This window comes from Canis lupus, chromosome 36 (assembly GCF_003254725.2).
Source record: "Canis lupus dingo isolate Sandy chromosome 36, ASM325472v2, whole genome shotgun sequence".
In the NCBI taxonomy this organism is placed as follows: Eukaryota; Metazoa; Chordata; class Mammalia; order Carnivora; family Canidae; genus Canis; species Canis lupus.
Genome location: NC_064278.1, coordinates 25,120,103 through 25,129,440, shown reverse-complemented (window position 1 = coordinate 25,129,440; position 9,338 = coordinate 25,120,103). Strand labels below are relative to the sequence as shown.

The window sequence follows — 9,338 nt, the reverse complement described above, 5'->3', positions numbered from 1 at the left end:
GTAGGCGGCTTCGAACGTATCTTCCTTATGAGATGGGTAGACATTTCAACTCTGACAAACTCAATGTGCAGCCAAACTATTTCTGCAGGATGAACAGTCCACCATTAAGTAGGAGAGGCCTGCTGGTTTTACAAATTCATTGTCTTTTAGATGAAAAAATTTAAAACAGAACTTTTTTTGTTTCAATTACACTGAGGCTTAGGGACATGCAGGCCTTGTTCTAAAGTAACAGAGTTCCTTTTTTAATTTTTTTTTAATTTTTTCTTCTGAAGAGGCATTGTTTCTCTATGGTATAGTGTTTTTTTTTTCCCCCAGATACTTGATAAGAAAAGGAATTTGTGATTATGAGTGTGTGTGCAGTTTGTAGTTGTAACCTTTTCTGCTCCGAGCTTTAAAATAGGAGGGGTGGGTTTTTTAAACCATGTAATGCAGATAAGACCTTTTTTTCTTCCACAAGGTTTCATTTCTAAAATCCGAGCCCAAATATTACAGCCTTCAATTGGTCTATTGTATTTCAGACAGACAAAGACTTTAGTCAACTGCGGTGGCATTTCAGCTTTTTAATCCTGTTGCAAATTACTGGATGTACCATGGGACTTTTCTCTGGTGTATCAAATAGAATTCAACTTGAGAAAATAGAAGGAACAAAATGGAAACAAATAAGGACAATGATGATGAATTTGATTTATCAGTGGGCCCATAGGCATCCCAGGAAAAGCGCTTTTGAATACAAATGCGTGTGTTTCGCAAAATCTCCACTCGTGAAAGAAAAAACTTCTTTTCAGCAAGGAAGAACCTCAGAATTTTACAATTAGCAATGACTATTGCCGCAAACAGCGGTTCCCAAAGTGTGGTCTTTGGACGGGCAGCATCAACGTCACTTGGGAACTTGCTAGAAATGCACAGTCTCAAGTCATACTCAAGACCTCCTAGCTCAGAAACCCTGGGGCCGAGGCCCCACAGTCTGTATTTTAACAGGCCTTTGCGGAGATTCGATTGCCCACAGGCTTAGATCAGTGCAGAAGCCTCCTATCCAACCTGCTCGAGGGTTTGCTGCCCTAACTATTCTCCACACTGTCTCCAGAATGTGACTGGAGTGTGTGACTGTGTGTGTTCCCCCGGCTGCTGGGTCAGGATGTTCAGGGTTCTTCACCCCCCGCAGCTCCCTGGCTAGCTCTGCAGTTCATCTCCCCGCCCCCCCCCCCACTTCCCTTGAGCCACTCCAGCGTCCCCCTCCCCGGCCAGCCCACACGCACACGCAGGCCATCATTCACGACTTGCACACCTGCAAAGCTCCAGCCATTCTGAGGCTCTCTGAGCTCTGCACATACCCTTTTCATTCCCAGGCTCTGTACGCTGTTCCTCCCAAAAAACCCTTCCACCTTCTTTCCCACCCACTCCTTCCCACCTCTCTGTATCTCGATGACTTGTGCTCAATCTGCCAGGACCCCTGTTGGTTCTCACTCATCTCCCCTAGTGTGTTTTGCTGGAACATTCCCACCCACCCATGCCTGGGCTAGATTTCTTGCCTAGTATTGCCAAAAAACACTCTCTAGGCTTCCATTGCTGCACTTGCCACCCAGAATTATAGCCTTATGATCACTTGTCTTCCCCCCCTGACTAACCTGTATGCTCCTGGACAGCAATGGCTGTCTTTTAAGGTCTTGATATCCCAACATCCAGCACAGGGTTTGGCTCATAATAAGCCTTTGATAAATTCGTGTTGCTGGAGTGAATGAATGAGAGCCTTGCTGCCGCAGATGAATGGGATTGGGTCCAGAGAGGAAAAGTGGCTTGACCAATCTGCTTCGTGGGGATTAACGGCCTGATCCACTCTTGCTCAATCCACTGTTCTGACCATTAAGTCATCCCATTTGCAGACCGAAGGGAAACGTCCAGATGTGAAAAGTCCAACTTTAACATAGTGGTACTTCCCCTGCCCCCTGCACCCCCCCCCCCCAGCTTGATTGAAGTTTAACTGAAAAATAAAATGTAAAATATTCAAGAGTATATTGTGGTGATTGGATACACACACACGTTGTGACAGGACCCCCCCCCCCATCTCAGGTACAGATCTTTCACTTCAGCATCTGTCTTTCTGCGTGTGTCAGTGAATTTAAGTTCTTAGCGAATTTCAGTTATACAATCGTGTGCTACCGACGCTAGTCACTGTGTTTTACATTAGATTCTCAGAACGTATCCATCTTAGGGCTGGAAGTTTCTACTCTTGTACCAAGCTGCCCTTTCTTTCCCCACCCCCTGCCTTTCCTCCCCTCCGCCCCCTGGCAGCCAGTTTCTACCCCCCCTTGCCATGAGTTTGACTTCTTAGAAATTCCACAAATTAGTGACGGCAGCCCTGGTCTGTGCGTGGTTGGCTTACGTCACTTAGCATACTGCCCTCACCGTGGCCCTGCGACGTTAGTCGTCTGTTAAGGCCGAACACCGGGACACGTAAAAATCCCCTCTCTCTGTTTCCTCTGCAAAGATTAAACACGCTGTTTCGATCGTAGATTCAAAACACCCACAGGATTTTTTTCAGGGTGTTGAGCGCTATGCCTAGGCTTGGGTGTGAGGGACCACGGCAGATTTTTGCCAAACAGGATTCAAACACTTCCCGCCTGGGGAATCATGGTCAGCTCATAATCGGCCTCTGCGCTCTGTCGCATGAGCTCAGCAGTAAGCGCGTCTGGAGCTCAATGGGGCACTGTGCCCGCCAGGCTGCATGGAGCACAGGGAGGAGAAGGACGGCCCTACAATGAAGAATGGAGTTTTCAATTGTCCTCGGATGATGACATTAGAGACGTTATTAAAAGGAGGGATTCAGTAAACTGGGCCTGTAAGTATGGCTCTCAATTGGCCCTTTTAGACGGAGGCCCTTGTGAGGGGCGACACTGCTTCTTTGATTCTCCAGGGACTTCCAGGAGACCCTGCATACTCTGCTTGAGAAGGGTCAGGAAATTCACTGGTTTCATTAAGAGGTTAATGCGTCAGTAAACATGGTCACCAAGTAATTAAGAAGAACCCCAAACCCTTCCTAACAATGAACAGATGGCCACTTTGATTATAAAATTGTCAAACATTCATTAACTATACACCTTGATGCTGTACTAGGGCCTCGACAGAAATCAATCAAGTGCTTACTCTTTACTGCGTCTGCATTTCAATATACAGAAATCTGGTTCCAGAACTTACCAGCTGGGAAATGTTACCGCACTTCCCTGAGCCTCAGTTTCCCGGTCTGTAGGACGGAGGTCGGTCAATATCTGTGTCTTACGTAGGGTCTGAAGCCGGGACGAGGTCACCTCTGTGAGGAGGGGAACACGGAACCTGGCTCATTGGGCTCAGCAACTGTTAAAGTCCAGGCCCAGGATATTTTGTGGGAGAAGCTGATGATTCCCACTCCATTGTATGGCCCTCAGGCAGTTAAAAATGTGTCTACCACCCACACACCCACACATATCCTCACCTATTAAAACTACAGTGGGGGGCACCCGGGGGGCTCAGTCGATAAGCATCTGCTTTGGGCTCAGGTCATGATCCCCGGGTCCCTGGATCGAGTCCTGCGTCGGGCTCCCTGCGTGGAGCCTGCTTCTCCCTCTGCTGTGTCTCTGCCTCTCTCTGTGTCTCTCATGAATGTAAGTAAATAAATAAAATATTTTTAAAAATTAAAAAAAAAAAACCCTCCTGTGGAAGCTCAGAGCAAGAGGTTGTCATAACGGAGGTTGTGGTTCTTCATCTCACTGCAGGAAGTTCTGGGACACATCTGGGTGACAAATACATCTGAACACACCCGAGATGAGGCAAAATCAGTACTGAGCAAAAATACTCAGCTTGTGAGAAAAACAGGACTGAAAAGATTGGTGTTTTTTTTGTCTCTTTTCACCCACAGCTGTAAGGCATGCAACGTGGTCCCTACCTGCCCACCTGCCCCCCTGCCCACCTGCCCCCATGCTCACGTGACCCCCCAGCCCCCCATCCACCCCCCTACCCCCTGCTCCTCTACCCCCCTGCCCCCCTGCCCCGGGTTGCCATCCTGCACTCTCTCGGCAGCCCCCTGCTCCCCTGCCCCCCTGCCCACCCGTCCACCTGCCCCCCCTGCCCCCTGCCCCCCTGCCCAGGGTTGCCATCCTGCACTCTCTCAGCCGCCCCCTGCCCCCCTGCCCACCCGTCCACCTGCTCACCTGACCCCCCGCCCACCCATCCACCTGCCTCCCTGCCCACCTACCCCCCTGCCCCCTGCCCCCTGCCCCCTGCCCTCCTGCCCACCTGCCCTCCCGCCCCCCTGCCTGGGGTTGCCGTCCTGCACTGTCTCGGCCGGCCCGCTGCCACTCTTGCCGGACCCGAGTCCCCCCCCAGCTTTTCCCTTCCCTCTCCCTCCCACGCGCCCTCAGCACCCCTTCTCCGGGCGAGATCTGTGGTACTTTTGAAGCAAGCTCGGCCCGGCACGTCCTGTCTGGCTGCGCTGGATGATGGGGTGACCTGGGGCTGCGGAGGAGGGGGGTGTTGGTCCTCGGGGTCTTGGGGTCTCGGTGGCCTAGGGGCGCTCGGGGGACTGCCTGGGACAAGACTATGACCTTCAGGGCGAGGTTGTTGAAGTCTCTGACATAGTGAGGGATGGCAGTGGGTTGGAAGAGGCCTGCCCACCCTACCCTGGACTTGGGGAATTCATGAGTCTCCCCTGGTTCATGGGGGGGGCGGGTAGTGACATTGAGAGGGGCAGAGATGGCCCCTGGGGCAGCAGCTCCCCGCGGGCTCCTAAGACCCTTGAGAACGGACCAGGTGTGCTCTGAGTCGAAGGTGGCGGTAAGTGGCCCTTCCCTGACCAAGCTCCCCGCTTATCTCAGGGTCAAATCATAAAGTTGATCATCAACTTTAAAATCACATACACAGGCTTTTGTAGAAGCTTAGAGAAAAACACTAGTCAGTGTTTAGGAAGTCAAGGTGACGGCCTGATTCTTGCTTCTATGTCCTTCAATCTTCCTCATGACACTAGACAAAAATGTTCCTGGATACACAGGAAAGCTGAATTAGGAGTCTAACAGATTAGTAACATTAGTTGCTATTTTAAATTATAAATATACATATGTATATGTGTATATATATATACTTATTAAACTTCAGGTATTTGCATTTGTTTATTTATTTATTGGTATTTGCATTTATTAATTGTGATTGTCCCCTTTAAATGATTGAATTTGACTTTTTTTTAAAAAAAAAGGTTTTATTTATTTATTCATGAGAGAGGCAGAGACACAGGCAGAGGGAGAAGCAGGCTCCATGCCGAAGCCCGATGCAGGACTCGATCCCAGGACCCCAGGATCACGTCCTGGGCCAAAGGCAGGCGCTAAACTGCTGAGTCACCCCGGCGTCCCTTGACAGGTATTTTTTAACCACAAATATCTTATTTGAGTTTCTGGCTTTCCCTCCCCCAGAGTGAATTGATTATAGCTTTTTGGATTTTTTTGTTGTTGCAGGGAGGTTGATTTGATAGTGGAAAACAAAAAGACTACCAGGAGGGGCCCCTGGGTGGCTCAGCAGTTGAGCATCTGCCTTTGGCTCAGGGCATGATCCTGGGGTCCCAGGATCGAGTCCCACATCATTCTCCTTGCAGGGAGCCTGCTTCTCCCTCTGCCTGTGTCTCTGCCTCCCTCTCTCCCTGACTCTCATGAATAAGTAAATAAAATCTTCAAACAAACAAAGACTACCAGGAATATTTAAGGCTCCTTTACAAACCCTGCATAACATGGACATGCTAAGGCTCTTTAAGCTCTACTGGATTTATTTCGTAGCTTCTCTCCGAAGAGCTAGGATACAGCCGGGACTATGTATTCGAAAGAAGGAAAATTTTGAGTTACAGAGATAGGAGTCCCAGACTTAGATGTGTTGTTTTCCTTATATGTATTTAATTGAGACTGTTGTAAAACCCACTTGTAAAAGGTTAAAATAAAACAAAATGTGACAAGAAAAACAGAATCTATAGCTTTTGTCCAGGAAAAAAAAAAAATTTAAAAAAGACTGATCTCCCTCTCCGGAAAAAGCAACCCCTTCAAACGACACATGAGCCACACTGTGCTCCACAGATTAGGCCTGTATCTAGAAAGGAGGCAGAGCAAGATAAAGAGCCCTGATGGCAACATCTCATTTTTGCCTCCACACGTTTTCCTGCCTGGGAAGCCTGTACAAAAGTATCCGTCCACCCAGAGATACGTTAAGGTCTCAGAGAGTTCCAGCAACCCACTTTATAGACATCAAATGAACTGCATTTGAATTCAGTCGTGGCGTATGGCTCACCTCCGTCGCTGGCTTGCAGGTTAGGTCACGACCTTTGAGTCAAATAGAGAGATGGGAAAAGACCGTTATCTTAAACGTAGCTGTAGCTTTGGTAACCAACAGTTTGATTAGAGCCTAAATTTTCTAAATAAGAACATTTGTTTTCCAAACGCCTGGGGCAGCGGCATCTAAAAGCTTCCTCGGAAAAATGATGAGTTTCATTGTTCCCACAACGACTCACCATCCAGCATACTAAGGCGCTTAATAGGATTTCTCCTTAGGGGCATCTTCTTCCTGACTGGTCTTCGGTGGTTAGTCTCTTCAGCGCTGCCCATAGCGGGATGTCTTCAGGAAATGCCAAAATTGGGCATCCTGCTCCCAACCTCGAAGCCACGGCCAGTTCAAAGACCTCAGCCTATCTGATTACAAAGGAAAATGCGTCGTATTCTTCTTTTATCCCCTTGACTTCACCTTTGCGTGCCCCACAGAGATCATTGCTTTCAGTGAAGGGCAGAAGAATTTAAGAAACTCAACTGTCAAGTGATTGGTGCTTCTGTGGGTTCTCATTTCTGTCACCTGGCTTGGATCAACACACCCAAGGAACAAGGAGGACTGGGACCCATGAACATTCATTCCCTTGGTATCAGACCCCAGGCGTACCGTTGCTCAGGACTATGGAGTCTTAAAGGCTGATGAAGGCATCTGGTTCAGGGGCCTCTTTATCATTGATGATAAAGGTATCCTTTGGCAGACCACCGTGAATGACCCTCCTGTTGTCGCCCTGTGGATGAGACTCTGCGACTGGTTCAGGCCTTCCAGTTCACTGACAAGCATGGGGAAATGTGCCCAGCTGGCTGGAAGCCTGGCAGTGATCCCATCAAGCCTGATGTCCAGAAGAGCAAAGAATATTTCTCTAAGCAGAAGTGAGCGCCTCTCCATTTTAGGGCCGGGCTGTAGTGGGCATCCATGCAAACAGAATCTTTTTTTGTACTATTGTCATGCTTAAAACAAGACTTTAGACTCTGCAGATGTGGTATGGGACAAGACAGCCCTTTCCTGCAGGGGTTGGGGAGGCCAGCCTTGCTTCCTCTGGAGAGAATGGCCTGAGCTGTGCTATGGGGCAGGCCAACTGATGTGTACAGTAGCAGGGCATCACTTTTGATCTTTTGTTATTTCTATTAAACTTGAACTGAGAAAAAAAAAAAAGGATTTTACCCTAGGGACACCTGCGTGGCTCAGTCCCTTAAGTGTCTGACTCTTGTCATGATCTCAGGGTCGTGAGATTAAGCCCTGTGTCAGGCTTAGGATACTCTCTCCCTCTCCCTCTGCCCACCCTCCACCTCCCATTCACAAGGCTCTCTTTGTCGCTTAAAAAAAAAAAAGGGATCCCTGGGTGGCGCAGCGGTTTGGCGCCTGCCTTTGGCCCAGGGCGCGATCCTGGAAACCCGGGATCGGGTCCCACGTCAGGCTCCCGGTGCATGGAGCCTGCTTCTCCCTCTGCCTGTGTTTCTGCCTCTCTCTCTCTCTCTGTGATTGTCATAAAAAAAAAAAAAAAGATTCTATCTTAAAGTTAGTGGGACATAGAAGCCATTTCAGCAACAATAGAAAAAAAAAAAAAAAAGCCAAAGTTAGCATTATGCCTGAGGGATTGTGCTCTCTCTGCAGATTCTTCTCCCCAAATCATCGTAGCGTCCATTTCAGCTGCCTTCTACATCTCCTCCCCAGCAACTCCATCCTCACCTGCTTCCTGTGCCAGGGTGTCCCATCTGGGGTGCCCCATTTCTTTCTCCTTCAAGACTGTTCTCAGGGTCAGTGCTGCCCCAAGGAGAAATGGACCAAGTGTCTAAGCAGTGAACGAACTCAGTCTTACCTGTTCTGTTTCTGGTTTCTTCTTCTCTGGTTTCCAAAACGCCAAGTGATGCCCATGAATTACAAATAAAGATAAAGCCAAGCCAAACCAGAGCCGGCACATTGATATGCTGATTATTAATGAGTTTGATGTGAGAGGGCTAGGCCTGAGGCCTTCTCTTTTCTATCAACATGCTCTAGGGGGAACCTCCAGTAGGAACCTTTTGGTGATTATATCTTAACCCAAACAAATGTCTCAAAAGCTGGAAACCCTAGGCTCTCTTCAGCAGGTGATAAAGGAGATATGTCAGAGCAGGTGGGTCTTGATCAGCTTCCACATGTAAACCTTCAGGTAACTCCTTATCCACCCATAATCCGTTCCCTTGTCTGGTATTTTGCAAAACTGTGGGGGAACGCCTCTCCACAAAGATTTGGTAAAGACACAAAGTGACTGATTTGTCAAAGTTGACACTCACAGGTGCCTCTGACGTCTTAAAGGATTACGATCCCTGGTCAATTTTGGAAGTTAGCCTCGTCGGTAAGTTCTATGTTCACCTTATCTTTGCAGAGCTGTACAAGAAACATTTGTTTCTTGCATTTCACTGCATCAAAGCAACCACCAAGACTCTCAGGGCTGTTTCATTCCTATCATTTCAATAGGTGTATCTGAAACTCAGTGGCCTGCCAAGATTGAGGACAATTAGTTCTCAGATATTTCTATCTGATGTAACACACCATTAAAGAGAACGTATTCCAGCATTTATCTCAACCCCAACCCCCAAAGAAGAGTAGGGCCTAGTGTTTAATAGTAGTCCTGAACTTAAGAACATAATATTTGAGGTTCTTTACATGCTATGAAAAGCATAGCATGCTTTGGGTCTTTGGGAATTCTCCGCCCAAGTACTGTACAAACTTTCTGAACAAGACGGACCTTGACCCTGTGTGGTTTTCCACAATGCTTCCATTGATAACTTAAGATGCCAACCACCAAAGTGAATGTGGTGGTGATGTCATTGCTGATACAGTTCCACCAAATCACACACTTTAGTGAAGCAAGAAAAATCAGAGTTGCAACATCCTGATGAAATAAAGCATTGCAGCAGTAATAAGGAGACCCAAGAAGGCATATAGATGCCAGCTTCTGGTCAGGAAGAAACAGAAAAATGATACAAACTACCCTAGTTGCCTGGCAGGACAAGCCAAAAAATGGCTGCCTCTTT

At 48.0% G+C, this 9,338-nt stretch overlaps 1 pseudogene; it reads left to right on the top strand.

The window, feature by feature from the left end:
- Positions 1–5,325: 5,325 nt before the first annotated feature.
- On the top strand, positions 5,326–7,476 carry LOC112668206 (peroxiredoxin-1-like; annotated as a pseudogene).
- The last annotated feature ends 1,862 nt before the right edge of the window (positions 7,477–9,338 follow it).